At 53.5% G+C, this 15625-nt stretch overlaps 1 long non-coding RNA gene and 1 other non-coding gene across 2 annotated transcripts; both read left to right on the forward strand.

Moving 5' to 3' along the window:
• Window positions 1–613: 613 nt before the first annotated feature.
• On the forward strand, window positions 614–4974 carry LOC122472835. The gene is made up of 2 exons (XR_006294531.1): window positions 614–1266; window positions 3746–4974. It is a non-coding gene; the product is annotated as an uncharacterized LOC122472835 (long non-coding RNA).
• A 975-nt stretch (window positions 4975–5949) lies between these two features.
• Window positions 5950–6054, forward strand: LOC122474103. Its single transcript, XR_006294796.1, has one exon. It is a non-coding gene; the product is annotated as a U6 spliceosomal RNA (small nuclear RNA).
• The last annotated feature ends 9571 nt before the right edge of the window (window positions 6055–15625 follow it).

Below are 15625 nucleotides of genomic sequence, written 5' to 3' on the forward strand. Positions count from 1 at the left end.
CAGGGTCCCGAAGGCATCTCCCCCACAGCCTTCCCCACCTGCCTGTCCTCAGATTTCTGGGAACAGACTCTCTGGGGAGGGGGTTCCTTGAAGCCTCTGGCCTCTGGGGCCATTCTGTCCTCTGCTGCTGTTTATGGGATGCACACTGGGCGCCTGACACTTTGCCGACACTCTGTCCATAGCACAGGAGGGAGGGCCCAGGCTTGGGGGATGGACCCCTTACCCCACCCCCACTCCCCAGCTTTGTCACTGAGAAGCCGAATGACCTAGATGAAGGAGACGGTAAGCAGCATCACGTCTCTGAGCTGAGGCTGCCTCGTCCCCACATGGGCTGTCAGCACCGCTGAGACCAGAATGAAGTGATGTGTGGGGGTCCTCAGTGCCTGGGAGTCACAGCCATCTGAGGCCCTATCCCAGCCCAGGGGGTCTGGGGGTCTGGGTGAGGCAGAGCCTGTGTGGGGGCCTGAAGGCCGGGCTAGGCTCTGACTGTGGCATTGTGACTTTCTTGCTGTGTGACCGTGGAAGATGGATAAATGAATTACTATAAATAAAGCACTGAAGCAGTGTCCACATTGGACCAATGTGTCCGGAGTCCCTGTCTCAGAATTGATTCTCTCCTCTATGACATATGGCCCTTGTTGGCTCTACTCGTCATTACTTCTGTGTCCCCACCCGCTTGCCAGGGACCCTCATCTCTCCCTACCCACAAACGGCAAGCCTCCAAACCCTTCCATTTATCTCAGCTGGGGTTCCCTCCTCTCCAGACTCAGCAACCACGGGACTCAGCAGCCTTCCGGGTGGTTCCCATTCCTCCCCGAATTCTCCCAACCCTGCCCTGTCATTTCTGTACCACGTGCACAGGGCGAGGGATCCAGAAGAGAAGGCTGGTTGCCAGGGCAACGGAGGATAAAGCCCTGGCTCTGCCAGGCTGCTGATTGGCTGAGACACGTCCCGCCTCCTGCCATCCTGAGGGTCGGGGGCAGAGGGAAGTGTCTCCTGGTGGGCAGGGAGACCTACCAGTGTGCCTTGCCAGCCCAGGACTGCCCCCTCCCAGCCCCGTCAGAGTCCTGGGCCTGAGAAGCTCTGTCTCCCACGGGAGGCAGTGGCCTCGCCCTTTCTCTGCCTCCAGCACCCAGGGCCGCTGCAGATGGCAGTGTCTCTGGGGACAGCAGCTACGACTGAGTCCACAGGCCGACATTGAGCTGCTCAGGCCGAGGCGGTGCGCTCAGCACAGAGCCCCTGGAACAGGCATCTGCAGGTCGTGAGGTGGGTCTGCGGACAAGCAGGGGGTGGGGGGAAAGGGGCACCGAGTAGTGCCAATGCCTTGGGGGGGCAGAAAGAGGGGCTCTACGACCCTCACACTGTCCTGGATGGGACTTTGGCTAGAGTGGGGGCTGGAAAATTCCTTATAGATCATCTGGAAACCCCCCCTCCCACCTTGTCACTGTGCATGGGGAACCCTGAAGCCCAGAGAGGGTGAGGAGTAGCCCAAGGTCACACAGAGAGCCAGAGTGATTTGTCTCAACTAGGAGAAGTTCTAGGGGTCCTCAGTCTGCCCCAGAACGGTTTTTATCGCAGGGCTAGAGAGGTTGGGGGGCCCTAAGCTGGGCTCCACAGATTCACACCATTGCAGCCAAAATTGCTACAACTCTGCCCAAGTTCCTCATTCTCATGTTTAAGCTGCAAGGGGACTGGGGTCCTGCCTGCAGCCAAGGGTGGGACACGAATCTTTTGGCCTCAGTCAGGTTAGTTTGGAGCAGCCTTCCTGCTTGGGAGCCCCCTTTCCCAACTTCCCCTCAACAGGCAACGCCAAGCGATTCTGAACTCTTTGGCTTTCCAGAAAGGCAGATGGTTAGGAGGACATGACTAGGGCGCCTTGAGACATTGTGCTTCGGAATAGCCAACGGGGACCTGGGGGGCCAGGGGCGGGCCCCAGGATGGCTACCCCTGGGAAGCAGCATCTCTCCCCCCCGCCCCCACCCCGGGGTCACAGCCCGCCTTGAAGACCCACCTGGAAGTAATGGGACAAGAAGAGCTGGAGTTTGGAGACAGAGGTCTGAGGAGCTAGGGCTTGTCTTTAGCCTGTCCTGGAGGTCGCTCCATCTGTCCCGTCTCTTCCCTCCCTCAGAAGCCACGGGGGAACCTCTGCTCATTTCATTCTGCTCAGGGGTCTTTACCCACCCCACAGGACTCAAACCTCAGGCCATCTCAGGGGGTTTAGGGTCCAGCTCTTAGCTCCCTTCCAATTGGGCAACCTAGGGCAAGTTAGTGAACCCGTGTGGGCCTCAGTTTCTTCATCTGTAAAATGTAGCCATTAACACCTACCCCACAGGCCCCGTATAAAGTTTGTGAACACATTCGAAAAATGTTCTCCCTGCCTGGGCAGGCAGAGGTGGGGCTTCTCACCCTACTCCTTTTATATACCTTAGGAAGGGTTTGAGGGTAAGTTAATGGGTCCTGCTTTATCCCATTTCTGGAAGAGATGGTCTGTGATCTGGCTTTTGAAGTACGAATAGAAGTTTGTCACCTGAACACAGTACAAAGAAATTCCGGGGAAAATGAAAGCATATGAAAGATAGAGACTGTATGATACGCAGGTGCACATAGGTGCCTGGCAAGCAGTTCGAGATGATGCCAGGTAGGCCAGGAGATGAGGTTGGGGAGGTTGGCAGAGCACAGATGTGGGTATCTCTGGGTCATTCTAAGGGGTCTGTGTGTATGTAACATTTAGGAGGCACCTTGCACCTGCTGCCCTTCATGTTCCTGCTTTCCTGCCACTGGTTCACTGGAAATAATAGGTAATGTTACATGAGTGCTGGTGCTGATGCGGCCTGGTGCTAAAAGCTCTTTAGGCATTATCTTGTTAAACATTCGCAGCGACCTTAAGAAATGGATCCTATTTCTTATCCCCATTTTACAGTTAGGGAAACTGAGGCTCAGAGAGTAAGAACAAACAACGAGGCAGCACGTATTATGTGCCAGGCACTAAATCTGAGTATTTTACATAAATTAACCCACTGAACTGTCACAACAGCCATACGGTCTAGGTGGGTGCTATGTTCATTCCCACTTTCCAGATGTGGAAACCCAAGGCCCAAGGATTTGGGGCCGGTGCTTGTGTCCGCAGTCTTATAATTGTGATTTGGGGCATGGGCCTGAATTCGAGAGCCTGTGCAGACCCTGTTGATATCAACGAGATCCCCTGGGGATTGGGTGTTTGTTCACCAAACCACACCCTGCCAGGATGTGCGGGTGGCTGGGGACCCACTCATCTGTGAGGGCTTGGCAAGCAGCAGCCTCTGAGACCGCACAGTCAGGGCCGGGAGGGGTGGCAAGGAGGAGGCATAGCCCATGTCGTCCTTTACCGAGTGCTCTGTTAGTGTCCCCTTCCACAGGGGACAATGATGCTGAGGCCCAGAGAGGTTAGGCAACTTGCCTGAGGGCACATAATGCCTGAGAGGGGATTGAACCAGGCCTGGCCTTCAGTTATATATAAGCTTCTGAAAGGGTGGGTAGGAGCCAGCTGGTCCCCCCACCCCACCCTGTGATGGGGGCAGCTCTGTTCTTGGCAGGGGCAGGGGGCAGGCTGCTGAGCCACTGCCCTCCACTCTCCTGGGCCTCAGCCGTCCCATCTGTAAGGTGATGCTCACACCTCCTGGCTGTGCGAAGCCTGCGCGCCTCCCTCCGGGCTGGCAGGTGGGCCAAGGGGCGCCTCCGCCACCACTCACCGCCCGTGTCTCGGCAGCTGAGGCCGCCGCGATGCCGCACTTCCTGGACTGGTTCGTGCCCGTGTACCTGGTCATCTCCGTGCTCATCCTGGTGGGCTTCGGCGCCTGCATCTACTACTTCGAGCCTGGCCTGCAGGAGGCGCACAAGTGGCGCATGCAGCGCCCCCTGGTGGACCGTGACCTCCGCAAGACCCTGATGGTTCGCGACAACTTGGCCTTCGGAGGCCCAGAGGTCTGAGCCCACCGGCGCCGGGCACCGGGCGCCCTCCCCCGCCTCGCCCAGCCTGGAGACCCTGAGGCAGAGAGAGGACAACGTCTGCTCCTCCGGGCCACCCCTCTGGAGCTGGGCCCTCCCGGCAGAAGCTTCTGGGTGCCCCGGGTGGACAGTGGCTGCACCTGGTGAGATAGTGGCACCTGGGTATCTTGAGGTGTCACTGCTGCTGGCCCGGGGCTTGCTTTCCACCTCAAGCCAGTTCTCTCCACACCTGCCCTCCCCAGCTCTGGGTTTATCCCCCGCTGGCCTCCAGTGCCTTTGTGCTGCCCAGCACTCTCGCCCCTCGCCTGGAGTCAGGCACCGCTGCCCCTGCCTGTCCTAAGTGTCTAGATTCCCACTTCCCCACTGAATCCCCGGTGACACTCAACGGCCCGCTCCACCCGAGGAGGCAACCTCCCTGCAGCCTCACATGGCAGGCTTCAAAGCTGACCCAAGGGAAAGGCCCTATTTGGAGGGGTGTCTGCTCCTCCTAGTTCAGCCCCACCCCTCTGGACTCAGACTTGGCAATGGTGAGCGTGTGTGACGGGGTGTGCAGAGGGGTGAGACCACAGAGGACGGAGGGGTGTGTGTGTGTGAAAGAGAGAGAGACAGAGAGATGAGAGAGAGAGAGTCTGGGAGGGGGGAGTGGGGAGGGGGACAGGCAGGTGTGTATGTGTAAGAGGGAGAGCGGGGGCCCCAAGCAGGGCGGGAGGTGGCGGGGACAGGGCGAGCCTGTGATAGGCTGCCCACAGCGGTTCTCACCTCCCTCCCTGTGCCAGGCTTCCCTACTCTCTCCTTCCCCAAGGCCCCTGCCCTGTACTGCAGCCCCCAGCACCATCTCCCTGCCCACCCAACCCCACCAGGGAGCCCTCCTCCTTTGTGGAACACTGTTGCCTCATTTGGGATGTCGAGTAGCAGCCTGTCTCACTCTCCTCCTCTGGGGCTTCCCTCTTAGTTTCTTACAATAATAAAGACTTCATGACTATTTCTGCAGGACTGTCTCCTTTCCTGAAGGTAGGGTCATGTCTGTCATCTCACTGGATCTTCATAAAAAAAACCAACACATAATAGTGCCATGAAAAACCCTTTGTAGGGATGGGGACACTTATTTCAGAGAGAGTAGGTAAAGTAATTTCTCAGCAGCAGCACTATTGACATTTTAGCCCAGATCATTCTTTTTTTTTTCCATTAAAATTTTATTTTTATTTTTATTTATTTTCAGTGAGAGAGAGACAGAGTGTGAGTGGGGGAGGGGCAGAGAGAGAGGGAGACACAGAATCCGAAGCAGGCTCCAGGCTCTGAGCTGTCAGAGCAGAGCCCAACTCGAGGCTCTAACCCAAGAACCCTGAGATCATGACCTGAGCCGAAGTCAGATGCTTAACTGACTGAGGCACCCAAGTGCCCCTAGCCCAGATCATTCTTTGTTGTGGGAGACTGCCCTGTGTGTTGTGGGATAATGAGCATCTCTGGTTTCCATCCACTAGAAACCAGTAGCCCTCACCCCCTCCCCCTGCTTGGGACAACCAAACCAGTAGCTGGAGTACATGAAGCAGAGTACCAGTTAAGATATGGATTCAGGCACAGAGACGTGAAAACAACAGGGCCTTAAACCAAATAGAATGTTCTTTCTCACAGCACCTTTCATGGGAAGTTTTCTGGAGCTGGTCTGATGGCTGGTTCCACACATGTCCAGGGATCTGTGCTTCTCTGTGGCTATTCCCCGTGCCTGGCGTGATGCCTTGGTTGGCAAAATCCAGAGGGCTCGCTTGCACCCCCAGCAGCAAGGTGGAGGGAAGTGTGACCCCTTCCTTCCTTGGAGGACACTCCATGATGGCCGTCCCCCTCCCATCCCCTTACATCCTACTGCTCAATACTTAGTCATATGGCTACTTCTAGCTGGAAGGGAGGCTGGGAAGTATATTCTTTAGCCGGGGGGCTGTAGGTTCATTTAAAAGGTCTACCTCCTGTGCTTGCTTTGGCAGTGCATATACTAAAATTAGAACGATACAGAGAGTATTAGCATGGCCCCTGTGCAAGGATGACACACAAATTCATAAAGTGTTCCTTATTTTTGGCACATGCACCTCAATGTTTATAGCAGCATGATCAACAATGGCCAAAGTATGGAAAGAGCCCAAATGTCCATCGATGGATGATTGGATGAAGAGGATGTGGTACATAGATACAATGGAGTATTACTGGGCAATCAAAAAGAATGAAATCTTTCCATTTGCAACTATGTGGATGGAACTGGAGGGTGTTAATGCTAAGTGAAATTAGTCAGTCAGAGAAAGACAAAAATCATGACTTCACTCCTATGAGGACTTTAAGAGACAGAACAGATGAACATAAGGGAAGGGAAGCAAAAATAATATAAAAAGTGGAGGGGGACAAAACATCATAGACTCTTAAATATGGAGAACAAACAGAGGGTTACTGGAGGAGGTGTGGGAGAGGGGATGGGCTAAATGGGTAAGGGGCATTAAGGAATCTACTGAAATCATTGTTGCACTATATGCTAACTAACTTGGATGTAAATTAAAAAAAAAAGTCCACCTCCTTGGGGTGCCTGGGTGGCTCAGTCGGTTAAGCGCCCCACAACTTTTGATTTCAGCTTACGTCATGATCTCCAAGTCTTGAGATCAAGCCCCTCATCGGGCTCTGCACTGGGCGTGGAGCCTGCTGGAGATCTTCTCTTTCTCTCCCCCTCTGCCTGTACCCTGCTCCTGTGTGTGTGTGTGTGTGTGTGTGTGTGTGCGCGCGCGCTCTCTCTCTCTCTCTCTCTCAAAACAAAACAAAACAAACAAACAAACAAAAACCCAAACATCTGCCTCCTTGAAAGGGGGAGAACACACGGTCACAACTACCATTCTATTGTCATAGGGATTTGCTGAGGCCACAGGGCAGTGGGCTGAGATTTGGACCAGAAATCCTGACCCCAGACCAGGGCTCACTCTTGCACAGGCCCCATCTAAGGAACGAAGGAAGGCAAAAGTTGCCTCGAGGGCTGGAGCTGCTCTTCCTTCAGGGGGCAAACTGGGTCTTGTATACACCATCTTGCAGAGCCAGGCTGGGGTGAGGCCAGAGAGGCGCCTCGGGCTCACACCCAGGTGCCCCCTTCAATCCTGTGCCCTCGGTGCGTCTCTGGCTTCACCCGAGCCTGGCCCTGCTGTGCCTGCCCCTCCGGCAGGGCATTCTGCAGCTTGGAGAGATTTTCCCACCCCCTCCCCGACCACGCGGCTGCCCCTCACTGCCACCCAGCCCTTGTGCAGGCACAAGACACCAAAGTGAAAACAGCTGAAATAAAAGGGTTCGGTTCCAGACTCACACTTGGCTGGAACCCTAGGGCTCAAGGATGTCGCCAGGACATGCCATCTCCCCGTCTGTCTCTTTGTCTCCCTCAGTCCTGGTTTCCTTTGTGCGGGCATTCTCCACCGGGTGGTAAGGTTCCCCTGGGAGTCCCAGGCTCCCACAGCCCTTGGCGCCCTCATTTCAGGGGAGGGCATGCATCTTGTTGCGGTGAAATCTCAGGGGATGAACTCACATTGGCCCCCAGGGCACATGAGTTGAGGGCGTGGGATGCCCCGATTGCCAGGCAGCTCTGGTGCCCACCACGGCAGCCAGGGGCAGTCAGCCTACTGATCACATGGTCCGAGGAGGGGGGCAGGGGTAGGCAGTGGCAGTTGGGAAGGGAACGGGTGCCAGGTGAAAAATAGTGGGACTGAGAATGTTTTACAGAGGAGGAAATAAGTACAGAGAGAAAGAACCCACCCAGGCCATCCAGAGGGTTCCACCACCTGGGTTTGCAGCATGAGGGAGGGGAAGGGTGGACAGGAAAGCCCAGAGTCTGGTGAGCATATGAGTAGGGGCTCTGAGTCTGGCTGTCAGGGCGGGCAGGGTGCGGCAGAAGCAGGTGGGCGGGTGAGTGGGCTCTCTGGGGACCCACTGGAGGGTGGAGCCCTTCCAGGGCCTTAAAGATCACCCCACACAAGAATGGAGGGGGGACCAGCCCCACCCACCGGGTAGCCGGTCCCGATCTGCCTCAGTTTCTCTGGCTGGGCCAGCCCCAATGTATCTGGGCTCCCTTCCCTGAGGGGGTAAACTTCTTATCTTCTGAGGCTCTGGATTTCACGAGCTAAGTGAGCAGAGGTGTGAGGCCTGGGGCTGAGAGCCGGGGCACCAGGGCTAGAAGCTCAGTGCTATTTATTTATCAGAAGACTGTCTCCCAGCCCTGGTCAGAGGCAGGACCAGAAAGGGCCCAAGCACATGCCCTGTGCATGAGTGCAAGAAACATCATAGATCCCAACTCCACTGGCTTGGGTAAGAAGGGGAAGTTTCCATGAGGACACTGGGGTGTTCAGACCCTGCAGGACAGGAAAGGAGCAGACGTCAGGACAACGAGAACCAGGCACTCAGACTCACATCATTAAGAAAAAAAATTTTTTTAATTTTATTTATTTATTTTGAGAGAAAGAGAGAGAGCATGAGCAGGGGAGGGGCAGAGAGAGGGAGAGAGAGAGAATCCCAAGCAGGCTCTGCACTGTCCACACAGAGCCCAATGCCGGCTCGAACTTATGAACCATGAGATCATGACCTGAGGTGAAATCAAGAGTCGGACGCTTAACCAACTGAGCCACCCAGGCGCCCCATTTCTCACACCATTTTTTATTCTTGCTTCTGCACACTTATTTCATGAGTCACCACCTGACCCCCCCGATCATGGCCCCCTGCTGTCCAAGTTTGATATCCTACCTGCTCCAGCCATCGGTGTCAGTTATCTGTCCCTCTCTCTGGCCTCAAGCCCAAGTATCTCACGGGAGGGATTCACTGGCTCATTCTAGGTCAGACGCCTATTTTAAACCAGTCATCCAAGGCTGGGGCAGTGTCCCGTGTATGGCCCAGCTTGGGTCAGGGCCCACCTGGACCAACATGGCCCCAGGCTGGGGTCATCTCAGAACAAGACAGTTCTCTTGGGTGTTGGCAGAGGGGAAAGTTCAGCAGAAATCATGTAAGTTGTCCCCTGACCCCCAGTCCAAACACACCAAAAAGGCTCTGTTGGACGTGGATTGGGCTGGACTGGCTGGGCCTGGGAGGACCTCAGGCTAGACCCGGCCTACAGCCAGATTGTTGTGTTACCCACCACAGTGTTTTGGAGAAAAAAAAAAAAAGAAAGAAAATTAATTGGCAACATTTATGTCAGGAGATTTCACGTGAAAAATCTTTTTCCAACTCCTCTTCAAAAATAAAACTTCGGGGGCACCTACGTGGCTCAGTCAGTTAAGCATCTGATTCTTGGTTTCGGCTCAGGACATGATCTCGTGTTTTCGTGGGTTTGAGCCCTGCGTTGGGCTCTGCGCTGGCAGCATGGAGCCTGCTTGGGATTCTCTGTCTCCCTCTCTCTTGGCCCGCCCAGCCCACTTGCACTGTCTCTGTCTCTCTCAAAATAAAGAAATGAACTTGAAAAAAAAAAAAAAGACTTAAAAAAATAAATAAAAAGACTTCTGGCCACACCGGGTCAGAAGAGTGAATGTGTTCAAGGTTATAAACTCATAACCTCGGCAGGGAGGACGTTGACTGTGACCCCACGTGAGGCTTGGGCAGTGGCCAATCCTTCTCAGAGGACGTCTGCCTCTGTACAAGGGCTGCCGAGGAGAAGGCTGAGGCTCAGAGAGGGTCTCCTGCTCTTAAACCTGGGCCCTTTCCCAGTTCCCAGGGCTTCTTACATAAATGTTTATTTACACCTGCTCTTCTCATAAAGAACACAAGAAGATTTCTGTTAAAGAAGCCACACATACATGGGGTTGAGAAGGAAGCGTTCCAACTCTCACCCATGCTGTCATACTATTACTTATCTCTGAGCTTCCTGGCAGCCAGAGGGAAAGAAGAAACACAAAGAGGTCATTTTATTCTTTTTATGTGACAGAAGGGAGAGACTGAATCTTCACGAAAGACAAATTTCTGGTTCTAGATACTAAAAAGAAATGTCTCATATGGGATGTTGACACAACAAACTGCATTCTCAGCATTTTTTACAAGGGGGAGGGTTGACCCAGATAGCAGAGCCTACAGAAAGAGGCCAGTGCACGAAGACAGATTTTTTCATCTGCCAGGGCATGCTAGAGGACTGCACTGGGAGCACCTTGAGGTCAGGACCTGACAATAGTAAATCCTATAAAACCGTCCATTTACATTGCACGTCTTTGGGCAAGCTTCCTTGGCTCTCGGACACACACGTGAATTCACCGAGCATTTCTGTGTGCCAGGCACTGAGAACCACAGGTGATTAAAGCCCAGATAAATGTCCACTGCCAGTGCCTGGCATTGTGCTCAGCTCATGGCAGGTTCTCTATGGAAAAACAACCTGCCAGTTATTTCCTTATCCCTGCTTCGCCTGCCCCACTGGTTGTGGCAAATGTTAAGGCCCTACGGAGGCATGTCACATACCTGCTCTACCCCAGCACTAGGCCTGGCACCAAGAATACAATGACAAAGAAGAAGTCTCTGTATCAAAGGAGCTCACAAACCGGAGGGGAGGACAGATGTGTAAACGAATTACAAAAGTGTGATTGCAACAAGAGAAGTATGTATGAGAAACTGAAGACAACCGAAGACATGCCTACTCTCGTGGATGGGGTTTGTCAAGAAAAGCTTCCTGGAGGATATAACCACTCAGCTGGGTTTTGAAGGCTGAATAAGAGTTTTCCCTAAGGGGAAAAGGAGTCAGCAAGTGCAGACCCATAGAGGCTTGAAAGAACCCCGTCCTCGCTGGAAACTGTGAGTGGTGGGGCGCCTAGGTGGCTCAGTTGGTTAAGCGTCCAACTTTTGATTTCAGCTTAGGTTCATGGGATCGAACCCCGCATCAGGCTCTACACTGACATCGCGGGGCCTGCTTGGAATTCTCTCTCTCTCCCTCTCTCTGCCCCTCCCCCTGCTCGTGCGTGTTCTGTCTCTCAAAAATGAATAAACATGAAAAACAAAACAAAACAGAAAACACCTGTGAGTGGTATCTTGTGTTTGAAGCACAGAATGTCAGTGAGTAAGTCAGTGAGTAAGTGGTGGGAGGGGAGACTGAATGAGCAGAAGGTGGTTTTTCAAGCAAGGTTTAGATCCAAGGAGAGAACCTGATGACTTTCCAATGGCTTGCCTCCTCTAGGAAGACTTCCCTGACCCCACGAGTAGCTTTCTCCATTACAGCCCTAATCTCGTAGTGTGATTTTGTTCGTATGTCTGTAGAGAGCAGCAATGGTGCCTCTTCATCTCAGACCACACCCTGCCTGGCACTGGGCAGGGCCTCCATGAAAGCATGCTTTTTGAATGAATGGGCTGGTCTCTGGAAGTCCTGCCAGGGGCTACCCATCTGCTTAGATGCTAAGATTTTAGAATGGCTCAGAGCCTTCCTGGGGGCCAGGGGGAAAAACAAACAAACAACTGTTGTGTAGGTTTTTAAATGTTTGGGGGGATTTTGCAGAGTCCTGAGAGCTTTCCTTTCCCACCATCTGGGAGCTGTCAGGATATGGTGGGTGTGTCTGGGCCAGGCCCAGAACAGGAGGACAAGAGGCGGGAATGTGCAGGGTCCCTGCGTAGGAATGGTTGCAATGTTCGGACTCCGGTCCTGGAGGGTGGTACAGGCTTCTCATTGTTCCACGCCCTCGGCTCTCCACTCTGGCGGGGCGGGAAGGGCTTGGAAAGGCCAGAGACCAGCTTTGGGAGGAGGGCAGAGGCTTCAGGCTTCCTCAAAAGACCATCACACTGTCAGTCAACACACTCACAGAGAACGTTAGGTGGGCAAAGCCCCATTTCTTCCTCCCCATATAGTAGGAGGGGCTCTTCCTCCCTTCCTTCCAGCCACTGGTTCATTGTGTGAATCTCCGCAAGTCCATTTCCCTGCAGCTGTAAGCAGGTGGAATTGATGTGGACGTCACAGGAAATCATAAGGGTAAATACAAAAGGAAAACAGAATTACAAGGTAACAGTTTTAATGGCTAACGTGGATGGACTTCATTGCACTTCTCACTGTATTCCCACAACCATGCAAGTGGGTCATCAGTCCCGTTCATCAAATATTTCTGGCCCTTCAACTCTCATGTATAGTAGGGTTAACCTCTCTACCTCCTTGTGGTGGGTGGGGCCATGCGACTAATTCTCGCCAGTGAGTTGTGATCAGATGTGAGTCCAGGCCAAAGCATTTCTCTTCCTCCCTTCCTTCCTTTTTCTTTCTTTCTTCCTTTTTCTATATTTCCTTTTCTTTCTTTCTCTCTCTCTCTTTCTTTCTTTTTAAATTTATTTAAGTTCTCTCTACAACCAACGTGGATTTTGAACTCACAGCCCCGAGATCAAGAGCGGCACACTCTCCAGACTGAGCCAGCCAGGCGCCCTCAGGCCAAAGCATTTCATAGCAAGTGCACAGCTCTCCACTCCCTTCTCCCCTCTCCCACAATGAGGAGAAAGGCTCCAGCACAGGGCTGCTCCATCAGCCTGGGTCCCAAAGTCAAGATGAATCAGAGCAGAGCCTCCATGGATCCAAACCAGTGTGGATGTGAGAAATGAATGAGAAGTAAATCTTTGTTTTTATAAGCCATTGGGATTTTGGAATTGCTTGTTATTGCAGTATAATTTAACCCATGCTGACTGATAATAATCCCCATTTCTACAGATGAAGAGCTCAGAGAGCTTGTGACCTGTTCAAAATCAAACCCAAGTTGGATACTCTAAAGCCTGTGCCGCTTGTCTGGGAAGCCACCACAATGGGTTGGGTTTTTTTGCTTGGGTGAAAGTCTGTCCTTTGAGGTTACTGCCAGGTTTGTGGATCTTTGGTGGGAAAGAACAGCAGTACAGATGTGAGGTCATTGCCTCATTGGGCCACTAGAGGGCAGCTTGTCATTACTGGGCAGGCCGTGTCCTCCTGGCCCCCTCAACCCTGGAGGACAGAACAGGGCCGATGGGCAGGGGGGAATACAGACATGAACCAGATTCGCTTCTGGCTCTCAAGGCCCTAACAGCCTGGCAGGTAGCCGGAGGGAGGAATTCTAGATATTTGAGCTAGAGGAGATCACATGCAAGCACCTGGGACCTATTTACAAAGGCAACCGAGGCCCAGAAAGGCAAGTGACCTGATGGCAGCTGTATAATGACTCATTTGCCAAAGTGGGGAGAGAATCCAGGACTCCTGACTTCTTCTCAGGGTTTCTTCATCTCAGAGATAATGCAATCCACTGGGGGTGACCAGTAAAGTCTCCCCCTGCCCAATCTGTCCATGCAGAACTGTGCTGTCCCCTCCCCAAACACCTCCGTTCTTCCTCAAGTTCGGCTGGTCCCCAGGCCTCAAAGCAAGAAGGGACAGGGCAGGAACTCCAGACAGCTTCCCTCCCCCATCCACTGGACTCCAGCAGGTGTTGCCCTGGTAACCAGAGAACAACCAAGTTTGAAAAGAAAGGCCGAAAGCGAGAGAACGGATGAACAGGGGAAGATCGCAGGTCCACATATTCACCATTCACTCATTCATTCATTCACTCATTCTACAGACACTTATGAGGTTGACTCTTGCCAGGCCCTAGGACCCAGAGAAAAGAAAATTCAGGCTCCTCAGAACTGTCCAATATGACAGCACAAATTAAAATGAAATAAAATAAACAATTCAGTTCCTCGGTCACTGTGGCCACATTTTAAGTGCTCAATAGCCACCAGTGGCTAGTGGCTGTCACATTGGATAGCGCAGATACAGAACATTTCCATTATCACAGAATGTTCTATTGGCCAGCACGGCTCCAGAAGCTCACTCACTACGGAGAGCAATACACAGGAAAATCGACCTGACCTCATAGCATTGTGTGGGCTGTGGTGCGCTCATCAGCAAAAAGCAGGTGACGAGGCGGAGATTACAGGAGATGCCAGGAGAATGCTTAGCCTACTTCCTGGCTCAGGGTGAGTGCTGGAAGGATGTCATCCACCATCTCTGCGGTGTTACCGTAAGGACCTGTCTATGTCCCCATCTTCCTGAGCGGACTGTGAGCTCCTGCCCAGCCCTGGCACAGTGTTTGGAGGATAGTAAGTGTTCAGTAAATGGCAGCATTATTAGCACCATCATCATCATTACTATTGGTATGATGGAGGCAGATGAGAGCACCGCCCAGCCCACAGGGTGGGTCTCCTCAGGCCCAGGGCTGGGTCATCTTCACCTCTTCGGGGCCTTAGTACAGGGTCCAGTGGGAGCCAGGAGGGGCTCAGGGGACTGGTGTTAAAGCAGACAGCCCCTGCTTTAGCTTGCCCCAGAAAAGAACTCAGGTGGGTGGACAAGATGGCTCAAAGGTCACAGAACTAAACGGGGGGGTGGGGGCAATGCGGAAGGAAATCAGGAGTGAGGATGGTGCTGGGACCACTAGAGTGTGGCTGTATTTGGAGTAGCCTTGTTCTTACTGGAGACATCTCTCAGGAGCCAGGGTCTGTGGGAGACAGAGTAGATTTGGGGAGGCCAGGCAGCAGGGCACCATCCCACCACCCCACCCCTCACCCCACCTCCCCCACCCCACCCGCAGGTGGCCTTGAGTCCAGGGCAGCCCAGCCTGGCCATTAGGAGCCTCCCATGGCCCTTCAGGATTCCAGAGGCTCAGAGCAGCCATTCACTGACGCCCACTGCTGAGAAACCAGCCCCTCCCTGCCCCAGAGCCAGCTCCGCTGGGGATGTAGCTGGTGGGACAGGTCAGGAGAGAGCTGGGCCCTAGGCCTGGGGACTATGGCCTGGGCGCTGAGTGGAGGCCCATGAGGGGGCCAGAGGGAAGAGGCCCCTGAGCTGGTCACACTGGCCAGAGTCTGGGCACAGGGGAGGTGAGAGGCTTGTATCAGCTTCAGCTTCCCAGACTGAGGAGCACTGGACTTCTCTTGTCCTCTGATCAAGGTAGGTGGGTATTTATGTGTGCGTGTTTGGGGGAGTGGGTGGCATAGGACCAAGGGATAGATGACGGAGTGTAGACTCAGCGAGGGGTGGGGATCTGGTGACACTGGACTAAATGGACCTCAGAAATCCGATCCCCAGGCCTGCTGTCTCTGTGTGGGCGTGCACACACTGAGGGTAGACATTTGGGGTTAAGTGCGGGGTATACGTGCATGTGTCCAGGTATGTGTGGTTGTGAACAAGGGCAGGAGAGCAGGCCTGAGGGACGTGCTCAGTGGGGAGTGACGGAGGCTGGCACAGTCTTGGGTACAAATATGTGGCTGGAGAGGGGCTGGAGTGTCACTGTGAGGGATGAGAAGATCCCTTGCTGCAGACTTTAGGGACCTGGCATTAGGGTCAGTGCGCTCTCCTGAGAACTCCTCCTGCCAGCACCGGCCTGCCCCGCCTGCTGTGTTGAAAGCAAGAGAGGGGAGCCTGGGTGGCTCAGTCGGTTAAGCGTTTGACTTCGGCTCAGGTCATGATCTGGAGGGCTGTGAGTTCAAACCCCGCATTGGGCTCTGTGCTGGCCGCTCAGAGCCCGGAGCCTGTTTCAGATTCTGTGTCTCCCTCTCTCTCTGCCCCTGCCCCCCGCTCCTGCTCTGTCTCTCTTGCTCTCAAAAAGAAATAAAACATTAAAAAAAGAAAGCAATAGAAACAACTTTGTTACAACAGGTAAGTTGGATGGAGCCCGGGGTGTGTACAGGCTGGCCATCTGGG

The sequence above is a fragment of the Prionailurus bengalensis genome, chromosome B4, assembly GCF_016509475.1.
Source record: "Prionailurus bengalensis isolate Pbe53 chromosome B4, Fcat_Pben_1.1_paternal_pri, whole genome shotgun sequence".
NCBI classification, from domain to species: domain Eukaryota; kingdom Metazoa; phylum Chordata; class Mammalia; order Carnivora; family Felidae; genus Prionailurus; species Prionailurus bengalensis.